The sequence below is a fragment of the Coturnix japonica genome, chromosome 2 (genome assembly GCF_054131305.1).
Source record: "Coturnix japonica strain WE chromosome 2, WE-NBRP24, whole genome shotgun sequence".
Classification (NCBI taxonomy): domain Eukaryota; kingdom Metazoa; phylum Chordata; class Aves; order Galliformes; family Phasianidae; genus Coturnix; species Coturnix japonica.
In genome coordinates, this window is record NC_140664.1 from 108,541,289 (window position 1) to 108,562,580 (window position 21,292).

Consider the following 21,292-nt stretch of genomic DNA (forward strand, 5'->3'; position numbering starts at 1 on the left):
CAGTACCTGCTCTCTCAGTTCTGTGTTAGGTTCACCTGCACCCAACTCAATGCATCTGCCTATGTTTTTATACAGATTTGGCCTCACTTTGCCTGCCAACCAGACATACACAAGCAAGGATTCAAAAGCTTCCCAAAGATCTCATTCTAAAGTATCGCTGCCATTGAGCTCACCTTAAGCCAAAGTCCTCCTGGGATCCCGACACCATGAAGGGCAGCAGTGTGGTGATTGGAGAGCTGCTGCCACCTCTACTATCACACCGAAGCCCCACAGAGCATCATCATGCGTCTGTCCACAAGGACTGTACCAAAATATGTCACTTGTCATAGAAGGGCGAGGCGTGGAAGAGCCATGACTCCACTTTAGAACAATGCTGAGAAGGAGAAAAGATAAAGGGAAAAATCACAATTATTTCAATATCTGTGGTACGCAACATAAAATTGTTTCTAAATCAGTAGCTTTTCCTTTTAAAAACAACCAATGGTTATAGCCTTTCAGTGGTACAGTCACTGTGATACAGCAACATGGTTGGATGAAAATTCAACCCTTCTAATCAATATGGGAAAGAACTGAATAACAACAGATTGACTATTACAGGACTTAGAACCATTGCAACTGTGCATTCTGAGTTAGGAAATTTACAGGTTTTTGCATAATAATGAAAGCTAAGTTGAAGACTATACTGGTGTGTAGGAAAGTTCATCTAAAACATTGATCCTACTTTGTTGATTAAAAACTGAAGCATAAATGCAGACCACAAACCCTGCCTCTAACTTTTAGCCATCATTTACGTAGTCATATATGATTTCTCAACTATACTGTTGAGTATTCAGTCTTTTAAGTCCTTCAACCTCAAAAAAAAAAATCAAGAAAATTTAAAATCACACAAGAGAAACAGCACCAATAAGCATCTGTTCAGCTTTTATGATATGTGAGATGAATCGTGACCACACTTGTTCCTCTCAAACATCACTGAAGAACAGCTGAAGTTCCTGGTACAAATACATCACAAATGTTTTAATTCCAGTGTAACACATGTAGAGGCAGAACAGGGAGGGAACAGAGAAGAGCGTATGTGTGCTACAGACATTAATTTTTCAGCTACTACTATCATGCAATTGGAAATTACTTGGAAAAAGCTTCAGCTTGGGACGAACAATGTTAGATTTTAATTATGACCAAAATCAAACCAAGTCGCACCAGTTCTTCCTATATTGTAAATGACTTCCTGTGCTTAGAAGACAAAACTTGAATCAAAGCAGAGCCTCTGAGTATCTTCACAGTCTCTGTCCTCTGCAGAAACAAACCTGCCTGCTAAATACTCAATGGATTCTGCTTTATTTGAGAGATTTAGGAGCTGCACAAAAGCATGAAACTTACAGTTTTGTTTTGTACCTTACTAGAAATGCAAGCCCTCATATGCATACCTAGCAGCTTACTGTCCATACTTTAAGATATTCAGAGGTAAATTCCCACAGCTGAATTAAAAAATACTTGAGTCTTAAACCATTTCCTAACAGACCATACATTGGACTGTACACAGTTATGAGAAATTTTTGCTCCCCATCTCCATTTACTTCAGTGCAACCAAAAGGCGAATCTGGCTTTTCCACTTACACTGCAATTCACTAACCATGGGGGCTCTTCCTCCATTTAATACCTGATGAAACACTCTTAGGAATCATTTGCCTATGCAGGGTCTGTGGAATTGTCAGACTGCACATAACAGTACTTGGAATTTAAGCTTAGCAATGACAGTAAATCCTCCTCAGCATGGAATACTTCCACCAGGCGTGATCCAAGTAAGTGCTACGTCCCTCGCCCCCTCCTCTCCCCCTCTTTTTTTTTCTGCCTGAGAAAACAAACCTACAGAGTGCAACTCTTGTCCTGCCAGGAGCCTGATAACATTGCGACTAACCAGCCAGGACTGAGCTAGTGCAGATTACAGGAATCTGAAGACGCCTTTCTTCCATGTGTGCTGAGGGCAGATATCTCTGCTGGGTTCCCCATGGTGCTGAGGCTACAAATTAAAGTGCTGTGTCTTGACAAATCTTTCTTCATAGGCAAAGCTGCGCGTATGACTTCATATTCCCTATACATGACTGTTTTAGGGTGTAGCTTCCTGTGCTCTGTGGGGATCTACCATAGAAGAATGATTGCTGTAATGCTGCAGAATATGAGAATATGTCATCCTCTTTAAATCTGGAATAAGGGAACAGAACTATGTATAAGGACAAAAATGAATTATGCTCACAGTATTACTAACCCCAGGTTAAAGAGCTCAGAGAGACCAAGGTAGATGAGAAGCAATTAGGACTGGCACAAAGACTTAACTTTACAAAGGAAGCAATTTATACAAAGGTTTCCTTTAAATGCACTGTATCATCCACACAAAGACAGGCCGTATTTCGCTGCCAGATTTATAAACAATGGTGAATTTGATATACAGTCATTAGCAAAGTTAATCATTGGCCTAAGCTAAATAAAGCAAGTGCAACTCAGTTGAAGTTCAAGGTCAATGCCACATTATGAAGATGACTGGTTACTTTTATACTCTCCAAGTGTTTCAGTATGAACAGCCCTGGAGTTCTTTCAGTACAGTCAACCTCATGTTCCGAGTTACACCTCAAAGTTCTGTGGTCTCTGCAGAGAAGCAAACTCTATGTTTTAACAATATATATTAATTTACAATCATTCACATAGTATTCAGAGATTTGAAAGGTAAACATGCATGATAAATGCTTTCCATCAAAGAAATTCCTACAGTTGTTTAATCAGTTCTCCTATCAGAAGAAAGTTTGGCCTTCTAAATAAATATCACTACAACCTCCCTTTGAGTAGTTACAGAGATCAATAAGGACTCCCCTCAGTCTCCTCCAGACTGAATAACCCCAGCTCCTTCAGCCGCTCCTCATAAGGCCTACACTCCAGACCCAGTGGTTCTCTCTTTTCCCTCCCAAACCTATTTTCAATGATAAAAATGCTAGCACTGATGCACTGACCAACTGAACTGCATGCTTACACATTCTTCCTTTCCTGCTCGTTTGCCAATCCTGCTGAAACCCCCGCTTCATTTCAATGACATAAATGATAAACTCATCTTAGATATTCCTCAAAGCAATGCAAGGCTTACATACTCACAGATAAAATGTATATAAACCCCTGTGTTGCTAAGGAAGATGAGCTAAACTATGTTGCAAAAGTGTTGTAATTTACATACTTTAACTAATTCAGTGTCCTAAAACAAATAAAATGCAAAGTGTTTTTATGTCTCCTAAAGTGTCATGGCCATTTTTTTTTAATAAGGAGTAATAAGGTGTGAAGTCACTTGTAACTGTTAACTCCCTACAGAACTGCAAATAAAAGACACTTTGATCTGCCAATCCAGTTCTGAATTCCTAGTCAAAGTTCTCAAAGGAAGCAATCTGAGTTTTATTAAATTGAAGATTTAGCCCTTCAGTTCATGAAAAGACTTGAGTTACAACTCTTTGTTAAAAACATCACATTCAGAGCGGACAATGCAATAGATACCTACACATACATACAGAATAAGCAGTGAATTCTAGACATCCAAAAATAGTCAACTTCCTTTGTTGCCTGCTGAAGAGGGAAAGTAATTGAAGGGGATTAACTGACAGCAGAAGATTATTTGAAATTGCACCTTCACAGGAGTGAAGGAACAGGGTGTTTTTTCACAGTTTTCCCTTCTCTGAACAAGCAGATTCATTCACAGAGCAAAAGACTAACGACAGAAAGAGCTCTCATGAACACTTCCAGTGCAGCCAGTATCTCCTACCATCACTGTAAGCAGAAACAAGAGAGGATTTGCTTAAACTAACTCTGGTATCAAGTTTTATGCTGATTTGGGGCTCCAATGTTCACTTCAACCACTCTGGATCTGGCCCTTTTCTCTCTTGTTTTCCTTCTGCGAAAATCTCTCTTCTTTCCTAGTGGTTTACTGGTCTCTCATTCCCCTCCCCACTTCTATCCTTCTTTATCTTTGCACCCTTCACCATTCACCTCCTCTGTTGCCTGTTGCTGATGCCTGACAGACAAACTGAGACAATTAATTTACAAGGTTGAGTTGTCTGCCTTGGAGAAAGAAACACGGCACACAGTGCACAAGTAAATAACTCTGCACTGGCAGCTCCTGCTACAGCTTTTTAAAAGCAAGCTCAGTTATCCCTACAAAGCATGGCACTATTCTTCCCCCAGTTCAGTCAATGTAGATTCATGATCACTTGATCCATGTTTTTTGGGGGTTTTTTTTTTTGTGTGTACTTTTTGTTTCCACCCCGCAATCCAGTTATGTATAATCACCTTGCTACGTCATGATTTCAAGGCTAAAAAAGATTGCCTTCTGCAGTAAGGATCCTGTTAGATCCACACCTGTCACTCCCGCAGTACACTACAGTCTCCACCCACTCTGTCAGTTTACTGATTTATTGACTAATCCATCCCTGGTTAATTTTTATGCTCAATTTTCCACTCTTTTCAGTAGGATTGATGTCAGCTCTTAGGGCTTCATTCTGAAAACCCAAGCAAATAACAAGCTGAGACAGCACAAGTAACATCCCTAAGCATGTTGTGCTGTTTGTTCTTGCACAACTCATCACTCAAAGCATCTTTCTGAGCAAATCCTAGATAGAATTGGGCAGATGTTTTTGAAGTGATTCATGCATCCCCAAGAGAAGCAAACTTTCCTCCCAAAAACAAGTTACTCAAACATGCGCTGTTTTCCTCATATGTAAGCCTGACTTGCTTTCCCTCCTCCTTGTGATTTTCTACTCATAGAATCAAAGAATCATTAAATAATTCAGGTTGGAAAAGACCATTATGATTGTCTAGCCCAATGGATGACCCTCCATCACCATGCTCAATAATCCAGTGCCACATCTACTATTCAACTAACACAACAGATCTACAGACTTTGTACCGATACTGTGGTTTTTTTTTCTTTTCTTCTTTAGCATATGATAAAGGCATAACTGACTTGGACAAAAGCCCCCAACCTGCCATGGGCATTTAATATGCAGTCAGCTGTGCTGGCATATGAAATTTTCACTGTACAAAATGATGCCAGCTAGGAAAGCAATAATATAATACCTTTCGGACACGAAGATTCAAAGGAGGAACAAAAGATCCCAAGACCTCCATTGTGAGCTGCTGCTATACACTGCACTCCTCATTCTTCCTTTTTTCTTTTTCTTTTTCTTTTTTTCTCTGTTATTTATAATGAAGAGAGTACATGATATACTAACTAGAAAAAAGCTAGATGGTACAACAGTCATTAACAGAGCTGCTTATAGTTAGTGAAAAGGAATGACACAAAGGGGTTAGTATCTCTAAACCCATTCATTCACTTTGTTCCTCATTTGGAAGGAAGCATTTCCCCCTTATCTTATGAATCAAGCACAAGCACTGTAGTTTCTAGCCAACTCTTTAATTTATGGAGACGGACAATTGCAATTGCCACAATGTTAATGATGGATAAAGCATATCCATTACTTTAAAACTGCACAACAGACACAAGGGGGTAGTTTTCTTAGTGTCAAAACTGAGCAAATGTTTTCCTGCTGAATTATCTGTTTTTTGGATTTTAATGAATTTTATCTCGTAGGAACCACCCATCCAGTTTCCCTATGGTTTTCACTTTGTATTATCACTCATATTGGAGATACAGCACAGCTATTTTGTTACTCAGCTGGGCTACAATATCACACAATCATAGAATGGCTTTAGAGTTGGAAGGGATGGCAACCATCATTCTGTTGCAACCCTCAGCCACAGGCAGGGCTGCCACACAGCAGTTCAGGCTGCCCAGTGCCCCATCCAACCCGGCCTTAAGCACCTGCGGGGATGGGGCAGCCTGTGCCAGTGCCTAACCACCCTCTAAATAAGTTCTAACATCCAACTTAAATCACCCCTCATTTAGTTCAAGACCATTCCCCTGTGTGCTATTACCATTAGACCATGTGAAAATACAGTCTTCCTCCTGCTTATCATCTCCCTTAAAGTACTGGAAAGCTGCTCCCTGGAGCCTTCTTTCCTCCAAATTAAACAAGCCCAGCTCCCTCAACCTTTCCTCACAGGAGAGGTGCTCCAGCCTTCCAAGCATCCTCATAGCCCTCCAAAAGCTCTGCATCTTCCTTGAGCTGGGGGCCCCAGGCCTGGATGCTGTTTTCTAGATAACAACACTGATGTCACCATTCTCCTCAAGGAGAACTCTTAACAGTGGTCAGCAGTGACACAGGGTCAATGCAAAGAAAAATCAGCTTTCCCATGATCTTTTTCAAAGGAGAGCTACTTCTGGTCATCTAAAGGAAATCCATCTCAGCTGTTGTCTGAATTACCAAGGCACGAAAACACACTTTTCACATCCTTATGAACAGTCTTTAGTTGTCTCACATATTTTCATAGCAGCCCAAAGGTGTCTTTACAGCTGTCGTGTATAATACTGAATGAGGTCGCTTAATGATACTCAGAAGTCCATTTAAGGTGGAGATATTCAAAAATATACAAATTGGTCCAAACATACACAGTTGGTGGTACAAAAGTGCAAGTCAAGAGAAGCTGTGGTGCTCCATCTCCAAAGGCACTCCAGACCAGGTCGAATGGGGTCCTGGACAGCCTGAGTGGTGGGTTGCAGCCCTGCCCATGGCTGGGGGTTGGAACTGGGTCCAGAATTAAGGTCCTTCCAGCCCAAGCCATTCTATGATTCTCTATGATATTCCCTTTCTGAGCTGGAAGCCCTGAGGACATCTTTGTGTTTGCTAACACAGCACAATTTACATCATCAGTCACCCTGGTTACAAAGGCACAGGACAATCTTGATGCAGAGATACCAGAGATTAATAAGTAACTGTGAAGGTTCTGCTCCTACCATCTCATTTTCAGTAAGCTTCAGACTTTCAAGGAGCATAACTATTTCCTGTAAGAGCACAGGCTGAGGATGATTTCTAAGAATAACAGCAAGTGCTGAAGACTTTTAGTCAGAATAATTTATTAGATATTATATTTAATTTATATATTTAACTATTAATTTTACATATACTTTGGAAGAAGTAAAAATATTGCATCAGGGCACAAGAGAACCCTCCACCATTTTCCCAAAGCAATCACCTGCTTCAATTTTTCAGCTGATTCATTAGACCACTAAATGAATGGCCTCAAATACCTACATAACAGTGTTCCATGCTGACACACATTCAGGATCAATCAGTTACAGAAGTCCAGGGGAAGAGAGCTGAACTGACCAAGACCCATCTCACCTGAGCAGAACTTGTCCCAGCTACCAAGCAGAGAGACAGAAAGCTTCCAGACTAAGAGATTCTACTGAAAACCATCCATTTCCTGTAGGTAGGTTCTGACTTATAAAACACACATAGAATTTTGATGTCAATTCTTTCTGTGCTTCACTTTGGAGCTGGAATAAGCTTAAAATATTAAACCTTGGTTGATATTTTAATATCATTTAATATATTTGAAGTTAAGATATTAAATTGTGTGTTAACTGGATTTAATGCTATCAACATTTATATCTTAAAATGTGCAGATACTCTTCTATTAGTTATGACTGCCATACAGTTTTTAGTTCAAGGTCTTCCATCTGGAGGACAATTATTTCCCAAAATACTGATCTCATCACCCCCTCCAAAAAGTGGCTCTTTTCAAGTACAAAGAGCATCTATTAGCATAAATATATTAGAAACTGTAAAAATAAGATATTCAATAAGCACTGCTGACTTTTATGGTATAGTTACTGCAATGTTTTGAATTAACAGCTCAAAAAAGGTATCTAATTACTTTGTGCAAATTTAATAGTAATCATAAACACACTCATTGCACGGCCCTTCCTGATGTACTGCAGCAACTGAAATGCTTCAGGATCTTCACATGTTAGTTTATCTATGTTCCCTTTTGGAAGTGCCATTAGAGACAGAGAGAGAAAAGAATAAAGCAGTTGCTTTGTATTATACTCCATAGTTTGATAAATGCAGTGTATGCTGCTCTTTCCAGTGCAGAGTCAGAACTTCAAGCGCAAGTTCATCTTTCTCAGGAACAGAATCAATCCGGGAATGGTTTGAATGTTGATTTCAGCTCTGTACCTATCCTCACATGATTAAAGTCTGAATCTTATGACTCTAACTCACATTCTGGCATCATCTAAAGCAAAACATCCAAAGCACTGTCAGTGAAACAACACACACTTACGCAATCCTTTAAGCATCCTACACTGAGATTCTTCTACATGGAAGCTGGTCACTGTCAGCAAAGCAGGCTGCATCCTTCCTTCTCAGGGCACAGTCCCACAGCCGTGGGCAGCAGCAGAGTCTGCACTGCCCACACATTCCAGCCAGGACTGCTCGGGTCACAGGGCCACAGAGGAGCAGGATCTGTAGGACACATACCTAACGAGTGTCCCAGATCACACTGCTCTAAGCAAGCCTGTGTTCATCTTCCTCCCTGTGCCTCGTTTATCAGTACAAAGAAAGCGAGCTGGAAACTTGAACAATGATTTCAAAAACACTGGCACACTGTTAAATGACAATGAGTTTGTGCTGGATATAGAGCTGGAGAAACTGAAAATACTGATAGTACTGGGGGCAGCTCAGCATACTGTGCAGCACACACAGTAACGAGGATTGCTGTTAGCACAACTGCAGCACTGTCTCACTGTCTGAATCAGCAGAAGCACCCAGAAACTTTAGCCCATAAATCCAGACTGTTCCGTGTTGAAATCACCAACCCTTATTCTATACCTCTAGACCTTTTCTTCTTTTGTTACCTTTCAGCCCTCTCACTTCACAACATACTGAGTTCTGTCCCAAGCCCAACCCAGCCCATTGGTTTGGGTGTGTTTTTCCCATCCCCAGAATCTCGAAGTCCACCTGCAGCCATGCTGGCTCTTGAATCCCTCTATTTCTCCTTCCATCCCTCCCTGAATCCTCCCTACTCCATTGGGCCGCACCGGGCACTCCCACATACCCTCTGCAATAAGTACACAAGCATTTAACACAACACACCGCTTACACTTATACAAATCCCCCTCTCCTCGGCTCACCTATTCCTCCACATTTACTTCAAGGGCACCAACCAGGATAAAAAGTTCTTCCTGTGTGCAAACAGCCCTTTTGAGGGCGATAAACAAAACAGCGCAGCACCGTTCGAGCTCCGCAGCTCACATGCAACCGCGCTGTGCCCATCCATAGCCCACACCGCATCCCGCACCCTGCGGCACCCCGACCGCCAACCTCCCCTGCCCCGCAGCCGCCCCTCCGGATCCAAGTTTGCACGAGGAACCGTCCCGGCCCCGCAGAACCGGGACAGCCCCGGCCGTCGCTCCCCCCGGCTCCCCCAGCGAGCTCCGGCTGCCGCCCGGCCCCGACGCCGGCCCCTTCGCCGGAGCCTCCCCACCGCGGCCCCGCGCTGAGTGGAGCGGAGGGGAGAGGAGGGTCGGGCCGGGGGCTGCGGGCAGCCCTCGCCTCCCTCTGCGCCCACCTGCTCGCGGTGCCGCTGCCGGTGCCACCGGGATGGAGAGGAGCGCTCCTCCCCGGGCAGAGGGCGCCAGGTACGGCGCCTGCCCTCCTTCCCTCCGGGGAGTGGGGGTTGGTCGGGAGGCGGGGGAAGGAGGTGTGAGTGTGAGGAGGGAAATCTGAAATCTGGGGGGGAGAGGAGCTCGTCGCAGTGATCAGGAGGGAACAACAAACAATCGAGTAACTAAATATTAAGTGTTCATGTAGTACACACACACACATGCACGTGTGCTGAGTGGGAGACAGACGGCGGTCGGCTGCAGCCAGCTGTTTCTGATGCCAACAGCCCTTCAGCACCAGGTGCCACACTTTCATGTCGGCCCTGGACGGCAGCTGGAGGCTTAGCCCTGGGTACACGGGGCTTGTCCTCAGGAGGAGGCCCCGGATACCTGCCAGGCCCATTCCTCATCCCCAACCCCATCCCCTCCTGTGAAGCACCATCCCGCAATGCAGTGTCCCATCACTCGAGCGCACACCTTGGCTTCTCTTCAAATGCCAACATGGAACCCAAACCACTGCCCAGCAGCACAAAGGTGCCACTACTCCATCCCATTGCCAAAGGGCATCCACCTGGTGAACTGCATCCATCTGGGAAGGGGCTATGGGTGCAGCCAAATGTCTGCCTTCATTCCTCACCCTCACACCTCAGACTGTGTACACAGATTACACACAAACAGTCTTGGTTTCTTCAGGATTATTTAAACACAGTTTCCAGCTGGAAATGCTATGGCCTCACCTTCCTTGTTTCTGTTGAGGAGAAGGAGTTACTGCCAAGTTCTTCTCTCAGTCTGTACATATATCTGGGATTGCCCTAACCCAAATACCAAATACCCACACACACCTTGTGCTTGGCTTTGTTGAACCTCATTAGGTTTACGTAGGCTCACCTTTCCCATGGTCCCTTTGTGTGGTGTCACTCCCTTCTATTGTGTCAACTGCAATATTCAGCTTGGTGTAAACGGCAAACTTGATGAGGGTGCACTCAATCCCATAATCTATGTCACTGATAAAGGTGTTAAAGAGGATATACCCCTGGGGGACACCACTCATCACCAGCCTCCTCCTGAACATAAAGCCATTAACATCAACACTCTGGCTGTGGCCTTCCAACCAATTCCTTATCCACTAAATAGTCCATCCTTCAGCAGCGGCCATTTCTACCTGTGCAGTTGCACTCAGCTGCTAATGTGTTTATGTGCTGGTCTAATCTGAAACAGCTTTACCCACAGGACACCATTCACATGCATTTATTACACTGAAGTATGCAATACTTGCCACTGGGCTAGTGGTAGTATGTTACAGGAAACTGAGCAATGAATTGAATTTGAAGAGTCCTTTGGGGCTGCGTGCCAAGGGGTTGTAAAAGTCTTCCCTTTCTGTTTCATCTTTGAGGGGCATAGGTGGAAAGAGTAGAAGTGCTCACTTCCTGGTACCGTATCCAAACAAAGACGCTCATGGAGTGAACAGGAATACTGGAAGAGGCCACAGACTGATATCCAAGCTGTTTTGTGAAAGGCTGCTGTGATGAAACCCAGTTAAAACAAATGAAAGAAAAAATGTGTATCACTCCATAGAAGACTCCTCCCATTCTTAATTTTTTACAATAGTGCATTATGATGATTATTAGTAAATATATAATTGAACATTTATTTAAAAATATCTAGGAGCTGGGAATGTTCAGCCTGGAAAAGAGGAGGATCAGGGGAGACCTTATTGCTCTCTATAACTTCCTGAAGGGAGGTCGTAGTGAGCTGGGTGTCGGCCTCTTTTCTCCTGTCATTAGTGATAGGACCAGAGGGAATGGTTTCAAGCTACGGCAGGGGAGATTCAGGCTGGATGTTAGGAAATATTACTTCTTATAAAGGGTGGTCAGGCACTGGAATGGGCTGCCCAGGGAGTTGGTGGAGTCACCAACCCTGGGGGTGTTCAAAGAAAGACTGGATGTTGTATGAGGGACATGGTTTAGTGGGAGCTGTTGGTAATAGGTGAACAGTTGGACTGGATGATCTTGTAGGTCTTTTCCAACCTTGGCGATCCTATGATTCTAAAATCTTTCTGCACCAAGACTATGTTTATAGCACAGTTATCTTCAAGACTTCCTGATAATTCCACAGAAGAAAAAAGAACACTTGAAATAAGTGAAACAGTTTAGGAGGAGATGAAGGGTATCCCACTCAGGGGAAGAAGAATGACTCTTTTATTTGGCATGATGGTTCAGTTTTTGGAGTAGAAAGATCTTCGTTAATGTGTGTTAGCGTAAGTACTTGCCAAATAAATTACTCAGAAAGATGCATTCAAGTTTTTTGTTCTTTGTTGTTTTTTCTTTTTTTCTCCCATCCATAAATAACCAGATATGGAGGGTTCTGTCTGATTCATTATTTGGATACTTTTACGCATTATTGGTTCTTTAATTTGTTGATAAGGTCCTAGCTACTGGAAGATTTATACTGCATGTGAAGGTGACAGTACTGCTCATACAGGTAGCTTCAATTCCTCTACAAAGTAGAGCACCATACATCAATCTACAGAGTAAAAAAAAACAACATCCAAGGACCCAAACTCATCAGGGAGGTGGCTTGTCTCAGCTGAGTTTTGTGCTGACTTAGATCTGCTACTAGCAGCACCCAGCCCAGATAGCCTAAACCAAGCTCATTTCTCCTTCAGAACTTGACTCTGGAGAACTCTGGGCTCTTGAGAACAGCTGATGTTCCAGCTCTAGCTCAATGTCACTGCCACATGGGCAAAGTTTTAGGGCTGTTTTTGTTGCTGGTTGGTCATCAGAAACTGTGAGATCAGGCTTGATGCCTGCTGTGAAAATCCTCAAGTAAAAATGTCATGTTTCCACATTTTCTTGTCCATAAGCTTGTACGTTACCTAAAATCAATGGAGAATGTACACATGGGACATACTGAGTAGTCAGAGCAAACATGGCTTCTACCGGGTTTGTCTTTTGTTGTGTCATTTTAATTGCTTTAGGGAGCCTAGTACATAAATTTGTTCCTCTTTAATTAACTTAAATATTTAACTCAAGTACTTAAAATGCAAATGTGTCTGGAAGTTACTTTACAACATTAAGTATTCCCTCAGCTTTACTTCTGGTGTAGCTTGTGTTGTACTTATTGATCACATCAGTGGTAAGTATCAATGATAATAATTTTCCCTAAATAGGAGAAATGCAATACATTTAATACATTAAAATGCCTTTTAAGACATAACAAAAATACTGATAGGTCAAGGCATTTGTGCATAATCTGAAAAATGGCTTTACATTAAAGTGCATAGAACCGAAAAGCATTAAGACTAGAAATAGAAATGTTCCTTGCTTTCAGTCTGCCATTCGATTACACTTCTGAATAGCTTCCAACACTTGAAAGCTGTGTTTCAAGAAGTCTCAACCATTGTGCTTGATGATTTTATTAGCTCTGGTTCCACAACTAACAGAGACTTTCCCTTGTATTAACAAAGATATTCATCTGTGTTTGTCTCCAAATCTTGATCTTTAACTTGATATCTGTACAAATTCTGGACTCTATTTTCCATATTTGCTCTGATATCTTTTTGCTCTAATAAAATCATTTTTCTTCTATTACATTTTGGCAGGAAATTTCTAACCGTGACTGGATTACTTGCTATAGAACAACGGAGCCATGTTTACAAATGGAGTTTAGACAGCAAACTGAGGAAATCTGTAGATAAATAATTAACAGAGATGATTTCCCTAGAGGAAAATATTGGTGTTTACTTTTTTTTTGGTGTTTTTAATCCAAATCCTAAACCTCTGCTCCCAATCTTGTTGAGCGAACTGTTTGCTGAGTTCTTTGGAAACGACATCTAAGTTTGTTCAGGCTCATAGTAAATAATTAGTACCTACTGTGAATTCCTCCCATTGATTGTACTTATTTTGCTTACTTTTGTTTGTGCTGCACGGTGTCTTAAAAAGTATCTGTTAGCAATAAAGCTTTGCATTTTCTTCAGTGCTTGGTTCTGCCATTCATTTTCTGCATGACCTCTGCGAAAGTACTTAATCGCTCTTAATAGCATGAGTGGAACAAGAATGCATTCATTAATATTTGTGAGGCTGCCAGACACTATGCTGCTGCGAGCATTTACAGTACCTTACAGAAATTATAATTGCACAACCCAGCTGGTTAATGTTTATCCAGTTACCAAACAGCTAAACAAAAAGCAGAGAGGCAAGACTGCTCTTTTCTCTTGATCGGTACTGAATTTTAAAGGAATTTTTCCATGTCAAAGCTGTAGAATTAAGCACTGGATGAATTACCGTTAGCAGGCCTCTGTAGAGAGTAATGAGCTGAAAAGCATGCCCAGTGCCAGTCTGCAATTAGAGTGAGAAGTGAAATATGGAGAGAAGCAGAACACCATTTGCAAATCTCACTTTTCGGAGCATAATGTTTTCATCCCCACCAGGGGGAGTGTATTTGAAGATAGCAATTAGCAAGCATAAATGCTATATTTGGAGCTGGTGGTGTCCTTTGCCTCTTTCTTGAAATAGAAAGGTACTTTGTGATCTTTGAAGAAGCAGTGCTGGTGTTTTCCTGAACCTTGGGCTTTGGACATATTTTGAACACTATTTTTTTTAAGCATCGATGTTAAGAACAAGGTTTATCTCAGGGTTTATCTAGAACAGAATGCCAAACAGGAAGAAAAGTCTCCTACATAACGGCATACACATCTATTGACATAGCACATGGAGCTTAGATATTAGCATAGTCAAAGAGCTTGAGTATCTGTCTGTTGGTATCTGAGTGTCCATTGGTCTTGGGTACAGATGCCCCAGTGCTCCCTGCTGCTTCTGAATGTACTGCAGGCATAGCTTACTTTTCTCAGCAAATTACTGTCATTTGCACACACTCAGCCTCTGGTTTGATCTTCTGCTCTGTCTAGTTCACACCAGTCAAAAATGAAATACTTTCAGCTATGCAGTCCTTAAAGTTGTGCTGCTGTAGAGGCATCATTCCACACTGCCAGAAAGCAGGAGATAAGACAGGAAACAGGTCTCATAATTTATGTAAGCAAACTTGCAGTTTCCCTGTGTGGATATTTCATTGTAAATACCTGAGGTATTCTTTGAAATAATTGGCTCATTGTGTCTAAAGAAAGACACTGTCTCATTTGACACTGAGATTTGAACATTCACTTAGTAAGTGCCAATTCAGCTTTTCACTGCCTCACGAGAAAAGATGAGATGCTTTACAGCCTGCAGCATAAGAAAAATATGCATGTAAGTCCCATTGGAAAAAATTGATCCACACACAGTGTTTACAAGTGGTGCTATCAACATTTTTATAGGTATTTAAAACCATTTTTCTCTTTGAAATGCAGTCGATATCTCTCCCAGCCCCCAAGAGCACTTTAAGTACTCAAAGCCCATTGTGGGGATCTGAAGAAGGGAGTGCCCTCTGCTGCACTGTGTGCAGATAGGATTTTCAATCCAATTGTTAGCGAGGAAAGGCTGCACTTGAAGGGCTATCATCACATTCACCATCAATAATCTCAGCAGCAGTTACTGATGTTATTACTCTCTGGTTTTGTCCCAGATGACATTATTATTTTCAGTCATTCAATAAGATGAAATTAAATAATGATTTATTATTGAGGAATACTTCTAAGTGAAGAGTTTATTCTCAGTAAATCTGAAGCAAAAAACTACAGTTTGTGGTGTAACATTCAGCTACTGTGACTAGCCACCATAGGGCCAGTCTGGAGAAGATTATAATGGATTATTTCAGAGGAATGGCTGGTGAGGTGGAAATAAATAAATATCATTGTCAGAACATGTCTTGTAAGCTGGAAAATAGGAGACAAACTGTGAGCAAGAGAGAATTTTGCAGCTGGGAATACAGCACTGACGTGACCTTGTAGCACATGAAGACGGCACTGTCTTAGCAAAAGAGTGTAGTGTGGTGGTGGGAACACTCAAAGGAATGAACTGCTGAGTACAGAAACACTCATGCTGGAAACCTGAGTGGATAGGACATCTCTAGATATTACTGGGAGGAACATTTCCCATACATTTAGGTGGTTGATGAAGACACCATACTGAAAACGGCTACTGGGAGGAAGGTTGTTGAAAAAGGGAGGCAATTAGATAAGCAAATGAAGGGAAATAATACCTTCTGATTGTGATATTCATAGCTGCCCTTTCTTACTCTGTAGTTGTATCCCATTCAGACTGGACTTCCAAAGTACAGAGCTAGGGAAAAAAATAGAAATGAAGAAATGTAACAAATATCTATGGACAAAGATATTTCCATCTCCCCCACCAATCCTGAGTTCACCTGTGCTGCAGGAAGCACAGGGAGATCAGCACAGAGCAGCCTGCTGTGTGCTTTTATCTATAACACCCTGTAGAAAGACTTCAGAAGAGATGCTCGGGGTCTCAGGTCTGTGGTAGGAACAGCATCTGTTCTACTGAGATTTTCATCTCCCTACATGAAAACACCCTTTTCTTGCAGAACAAAATCTGACAGTGTATTAGAAATTAGCATCAAAAGGAGAGGAGTGGATTCTCCTATTCATTCTCTTCCGTCTATAATTTTTTTCCTTTCTATTTCTCTCTCTCTTAAAAAAAAATAAATAAAATTTTCTATTTATGGCAAACTGACACGATAATTTCTGGGAGTCGGTGGTGTTCCCATAGAAACAGCCTTGATTTGATGATATCACTGCAAGTTGCTGCAGTTACTCTGCTGTGTTCTAATTAAAACAAAATCTTCCTAGGTAAACTGCATTTAAATCTTCAAACATTTGTCTGTGTAACTGGACTTCTGTAATCTCCATTTTTCTTTTGACCATACCCGTGTAAGGGCCAAAAGCCTTCTGTTGACCAAGACACCATTCTTTTCAAAACAATCTTTTTGTCTCAAGTCTCCTGTGTTCATAAAACCCCAGTGGGTTTTTATAGCTAATAATAGTCTATGTAAGTGGCTCTAAGTGATTTGTGGAGTAAGAGCTGTAGCTATTACATGCCACCAAAGAGCTGCTTCTTTTATTCAACATTTAATACTTTGCAATAGCAGCAGTCTTTATTTTAGAACCTCAATGCACTTCCTGTTGTTATGACTTGAGGCACTAACGAATTCTGTATTAAAAGGCAGATATTTAAGTGACTGAAATGAAATTCTCCAGATGATGCTTTCAACTGCCATGCAATAACTGTCCAGAACACTTTGTAGGGAGCACAGGGTGTCAAAACCACTCTTTTTTGTTCTGTTTACATACACATCCCCAAACTGTGGAGAAAAGGCATGATTGCCAGCTCACATTTTCCAGATGTTGAGATGTTAGTTAAATTTTGGGCTTTTTCTCATTATGAAGTACCTGAAATGAGAGGATGGAAGGGCAAACTGAAAGAGAGATTGAAGCAAATAAGTTTCTTTGAGTTTGTGTGAACTTGAGAGAGACACACTGCAGTTCTTACTGGTGCAGACTGAGACACTTCTCTGGCAAGAGAAAAATGCTGTTGTGAAGTTTGCTTTTTAAGGAGACAAAACACAAAGATAATAACTCAGCTCTGTATCTCAGACTTCTCATCTCTGTGGCAAATTAACCCACACAACCATAACAGTCAGAAATTCTCAATAAAAGGTGACAAGATTAACACTACAACTTTCCCATCTCCCTAAGGAAATTAAGATTAGCTATAGTAAGTTATGTAAGTTATGATTAGTTATATAAGTTATTTGCCAAGGAGATGGTGATTTACAAAATGTAGAAATCTCACCAGTAGAAAACCCAGGAACAGAATTTGGGGCAAGATCTTCTTTTCCATTTCTCTGATATAAACGTCCCTTTCAAATCCCAACAAACTTTTCATCAAATTTGCTTTTATTTGGTGCTGTTGTTGTGCTTTGTCACTTGTTTTTGATCATATATTTATCAAGTTGTTATGCTTATCCTCAGATAAACTCTCATAAATAAACTTCACATAAACACAAAGTAAAATGGATCAAAAAGATGAACACTTTCTTGAAGGATAATAGGATATTAAACATGCTAGGGCAGAGATCATCTTTACTTTCTGAGGCTGGAATGTGCTGTTTATAAGGGGTCAGAAAAAGCTGTATGAGCATCCTGGACATTGTAGCAGTAAAAAAACAACAAGAATATTTGTTCCTCGAGAAAGTACTGCATTACCCATAGCCCTCCAATCAGTTCATCTCATAAGAATGATGTGCGCTCTAACTAAAAAGTGAAATGAATAAATAAACAACAAAAAAAAAGCACAGATTAAATCATTTCTCATTGAGTTTCCAAGGTTAGCAAAAACACACTGTGGGAGGAACAGCTCAGCTCTAATCTGACTAATGATTTTGGCATTTAGCATGAGTGGGCCGCGGAAAAGTCATCCCAAGAAGTCAACCTGGTTGCCCATGGTTTCCCATCCCTCCAGAATGCTCCACAGCAGGGCAGTGCTGGGCTCTGTAGTTGCTCTGCAGGATCCCCCAGATGCCATTTTGTGCCTGTGCCAGCCCCAGCATGGAGGGTAGCACAACCCTATAGAGAAAGAGTAGCTAGTGCTGCTAGCAACTGTGCCATTCCCAATTACCCAGCAGGCAGCGTCTTCATCTTAACAGATGATTTCGGCCTGTTCTGTTCCCTCTAGTTCTTTCCACTGTATTGAATACTTTCTTCTCCAGCTGGAGGCCAAGTTTGAAGTCACCTCTAAAAAAAAAAGGGATCTGGATGTATAATTCACCAAAATCAGAAGTTTCACACCAAAAAGCATCACAGCTACTTCTTTTATTGCAGTTAATGGACATTTCACAGATCTCTCTATGCAGCTTTGAGGTCAGCTATGCTTCTTTCTCATTCTGATACTGTAATAGATTGCCCACTCCTATCACTTACTAGGATTTGCATGTTTTTGGTTTCGTATTTGTTGCAAAGATGGAAAAACAAAAACTTTTAGGTTGACTAGAAAACTACTTTTCTAATGAAATATTCACAAATATGTTGTGAATTAAACACTGCTTCATTTTGAATGGTGGTATATTTCCTCAGGAGTTAAAAAACCAAACAAACTGTAAATGGTTTTGAAGAAAATGAAATTTATTAGGCAAAGTTATTGTACTTGCACCATAGTCAGCTCAAAACATCCTTGCAGTACAAGCAAAAATGAGTTTTACTGTCTGGAGAAGAAGTTTGGGGTCTTCCTACCACAGGATAGGAGGGAGGGAAAGAAAGACAAGAGCTATGATAAAGAGCAGAAAGTACAGTTCAGGAGAGCCAGTGGAGTGGGAGAGTATAGCATTCTGAAATGGCTCAGCTTCTGTCCTAGCCAACAGCCATGATATGGTTTTCAGTCTCTGCATCTGAATAAATGGGAAGCAGGGCCATGGATGTCTGCTGCCCATGTAGCTCTCATTGTCTGTGCTGCTTATAGATGACCTAGAATCACCGAGTCGTAGAATCATTTAGGTTGGAAAAGACATTCAAGACCACTCAGTCCAACCATCAGTCTGACCTGCCAAGTCCTGTCACTAAACCATGTCCCTTAGTGCCACACCCACACATTTCCTGAATACCTCCAGGTCTTCAAAACTTCCTTGAGACGCCCATTGCAATGCCTGACCAACCCTTACATGAAGGAATTCTTCTTGAAGTCCAATGTAAGCCTCCAGTGTAAGGGTTCAGTTCCTCTCCTTGCCTAATTTAGTGAAAGGAATTATATTTAAGTCCAATATTTTAGGAGAGTACCTTGGTCATTAACTGCAGAAAGTGAATTTTTGCTCTTCTGAGTGTCCACTTTATTTCACTCCAGGCATTAGATCTGGGACTGGAAGTAACAGATGAGTGCCTTGAACAGCACTTACTCTTCGGCTCAAAGAGCATCTAACCTGAGAACTATAAGAGGTACCCATGAGGTAAAGGCTGTGAGGAAAGTCTTGCTGCTTTGACTTTGGCACTGAGTGTGGATGTCATTCCTGGCTTCCAAAGCATGATGTTATTCTTGATTCTCACAAAAAATCCATATTCTTTTTTTATTTTTCATTCTGATTTTCACCCAGTTCACCACACAACTGAGATTTATATTTAGTTTTACATTATTTTAATTATTATATTTTCACGTCATCAGTTTTTCACATTTATTGTTTCTGCAAGGTTCAGGTGTTGTTTAAATTTAAACTGAAGCTTCCAAAGACAGAAGAAAGTGGTTTTCTTTATGTTTCTGAACTAGATTCTGTTTTCTCTTCCTAGTTTTAATGTTCTGCATGTCTTTATGGAGCTCTGCCAGCCTGATTAGTCTATTAAGTATCTGCTAATGAAACCTTAGGACTTAGACATGCAATTGAGGAACAGAAGCAGAAGTTACTGCATATGAGTAAAGCCATGGCAACTGACCTGTGCTCAGGCATAGCCAACAGTTGATGCAATATAGTATGAGTTATCTTAAACCTCTTTCAATGATGGGCTTATCTCCTTTATACCTTCCTGGGATGCTGCTGGATATCATTACTCCAGTTATCCTGATTTATCTGCTTGGATTTTCCATCCCTCTATCCTGTTAGTAATTAAACTCCCCTCTTCTATATGTTTAACCTTAAATATCTTTCCTTTTTTTTGGTTTCGCTTTAGTTGACAGCCACTGCAAATAACTTACCAAACGTCACTCTGCTGTGAATGTCTTTAGTAAACATTATAGACTGATTAGAAACAGGCTTTCAGAACAGGAGAAAAAAGAATGAGAGTGAATGCCAACCAGTCTGTACACAAAGGCACTGACTCCCTTTCTAAATGAGCACCTGCTGTATAACAGACCTCTCATCTTACCTCAGTACTCCAAAGGTCTAACCAAAAAGGGCAGACAAAGGAGGACATATGAAGGGGACACCTAAGAACTATGAGACCAGACTGTATTCCTGTTGCTTGTGACCTTGAGGCAGCCTTTCTTTGGTTATGGGACAGATCTCAGAGGCAGCCAGGGCTGCAGGGCTGCGTGTCAGGAGTATTTGTATTGCAAATGCTAGAGATGCAGGCAGGGAGTGATAGGTTAATGCAATGCAGAAAGGGCCTGGAAAGCAGCAAGTCTAATTATTACAGTTGTGCAACTAAAGGAAAGAAAGCAGTGAGACTACCAAGGGCTCAGATACCACACAAATAAGCAGGATGTCTGTAGTTCTTCCAGGGACTAAGAATGGTCTTTAAAAGATACCTGTGGTGTCACAGCTGTAGACAGGGACAAGTGCAGCTACAGTATTAATGGTGAGTACTCAGTGTGCTCTGTGTACCCACCATCGATAAGGCATAGAGCTTATGTATGTGCATCCTGTAACCATTTAGAAAGCATGTGATGAAGGAAAATAGCCAGTGATATGCAATGAGATATAAGGAACAAAACAAACGTATGCATAAGAGACTTGGAGCTTGAAGGTTATGGGATTCAGGTAGCTGGACAACTGACTGCTGCGTGATGTACAGTATGCCATTGCTTCTTGTTATCCCATCCTAATAAGTTAATTCTGATGACAAACCTGGTGTCAAGTTGAGCTCTGTGGCAGAGCAATAATGTGGGTTAATATAGTTCCTGGAAAAGGTAGAATTTGAAGTCGGTTTTTAGAGCATCCAATTGTGGCTGAGTAGCTGCACTGTAGAGCTGGGTGTAGGAGTGAGATGTACATGTGGGATGGTCACTGTGAGAAGCTGCAAGGGCAAACAGGTGAGACAGCTTTGCTCTCATGGCATGGAGCACCATGGGTCTGAAACAAATCAACAGGAATCTTTTTAAACCAAAA

General features: G+C 41.4%; 1 protein-coding gene across 4 annotated transcripts in view; it reads right to left on the reverse strand.

Moving 5' to 3' along the window:
* The window catches only part of WIPF3 (WAS/WASL interacting protein family member 3), a 36,438-nt gene extending 26,820 nt beyond the window's left edge, over positions 1-9,618 (reverse strand). For 2 of the 4 annotated variants that reach the window (XM_015853802.3, XM_015853801.2), the window contains exons 1-2: positions 9,502-9,618; positions 174-373 (exon numbers count right to left, since the gene is read on the reverse strand). The gene's annotated coding sequence lies outside the window, so the exon portion shown is untranslated. Of the gene's footprint in view, positions 1-173; positions 374-9,064; positions 9,221-9,501 lie in introns of those variants that run through there. The other 2 variants (XM_085540543.1, XM_085540542.1) reach the window with 2 other exon arrangements.
* Between the last annotated feature and the right edge of the window lie 11,674 nt (positions 9,619-21,292).